Here is a 1,823-nt window from a genome sequence, read left to right as displayed (position 1 = left end):
TTGGTTGACAGCTTTTTTTTCCTTTCAGTACTTTTTTCAGTTTTTGAGACAGAGACTCATTCAGTTGTCCCAGGGTAGAGAGTGCCATGGCATCAGCCTAGCTCACAGGAACATCACATTCCTGGGTTCAAGCAGTTCTCTTGCCTCAGCCTCCCCAGTTGCTGGGACTACAGGTGCCTGCCACAACACCCAGATAATTTTTTTTATTTGTAGAAGAGATAGGGTCTTGCACTTACTCAGGCTGGTCTCGAACTCCTGAACCCAAGAAATCCTCCTATCTTGGCCTCTCAGAGTGCTAGAATTTCAGGTGTGATCCACTGTGCCTAGCTATTTTCAGTACTTTGACTATGTCATCCCACTGCCTTCTGTCTTTGGTGATTGCTGACATAAAATCTTCCTGGAGTTTGTTGAACTTTCTGGGTGAGGAGATTAATATTTTTCAGCTAAGTTAGGAAGTTTTAGCCGTTATGGATTTATACTTTTTTATGCCTTTCTCTCTCTCTCTTCTTTGTCTGAGACTCCTATTATACTTATGTTGGTATCCATTATAGTGTCTGAGTCGCTGTTTATTTATTTATTTTTTTTTTTTTTTTTTTTTTTTTTTGTTCTCTTTCTCAGACTGGACAATATCAATTGACCAATTTTCAGTTCATTGACTATTTCTTGTCTCTGTTTTAATCTGTTGTCAAGGCTTTCTAGTGAATGTTTACTTAGTTTCAACTCCAGAATTTCTACTTGGTTCTTTTTGTTAAAAAAAAAATTATATTCCTTTATTGATATTCTCTATTTGGTGAAGCATAGCTGCCTGTATTTCCTTTAGTTCTTTAGATTTTTTTTTATATAATTTTTTTTTTTTTTTTGGCCAGGGCTGGGTTTGAACCTCCCACCTCCTGCGTATGGGGCTGGTGCCCTACTCCTTTGAGCCACAGGCACCACCCAGTTCTTTAGATATTGCTTCCCTCAGTTCTTTGAACATATTTAAAGTAGCTGATATGCTTTTATCTAGTAAGTCAGTTGTGGAAATCATATTCTCTCCCTTCTCCTCTTCCTCTCTTCTTTTATTTTGAGACAGAATCTCACTCTGTCATCCTGGGTAGAGTGAGTGCTATGGTGTTGTAGCTCACAGCAACCTCAGACTCTTGGGCTTGAGCCATCCTCTTTCCTCAGCCTCCCCCTGCCATAATGCCCAGACAGTTTTTCTATTTTTAGTAGAGATGCAGTCTTGTTCTTGCTCAGGATGGTCTCAAACCCTTGAGCACAAGCAATCCACCTGCCTGAGCCCGACAGTGTGCTGGGATTACAGGCATGAGCCACCATGTCTGGCCAACATTTTCCCTCTTCTTCTGGGTATGTTGTTGATATTGTTTGTTGTGGTAATAGTAGTTTGTTTTCTGACATTTCTGAATTAATTCTGTTGTGTGTGGTACTGAAATCTCTGCTCAGCTACCCTAGTTGTAATTTAACAATAAGACAGAAATCTTCATAAATACCTAGAGCCAATAAATCTTCCAATCTTTGCCAAGGAGCTCTGTATGCTAGAGCATGCCATCAACTCTTAGGTAGGCAGTTTACAACTCTGCCTTAGCTTTCACTTCCTGCTTGCATGGAGCCTAAGTTAGTTGGAAGTGAGAGCTTAGGACCTCTTAAGGACTTTCCTGAGCATGTGCATAGGACTGAGAATGCATGTGGCCTCCAGATTCCCAGGAATGCACTATGGTTTTAAAAAGCCCCAATGGAGGCTTGGCACCTATGGCTCAAGTGGCTAAGGTGCCAGCCACATATACCTAAGGTGGCGGGTTTGAATCCAGCCCGGGCCCACCAAA

Source organism: Otolemur garnettii, unplaced genomic scaffold (assembly GCF_000181295.1).
Source record: "Otolemur garnettii isolate 467f Iridium unplaced genomic scaffold, OtoGar3 scaffold00105, whole genome shotgun sequence".
Taxonomy (NCBI): Eukaryota; Metazoa; Chordata; class Mammalia; order Primates; family Galagidae; genus Otolemur; species Otolemur garnettii.
This window is presented reverse-complemented; position numbering follows the sequence as displayed.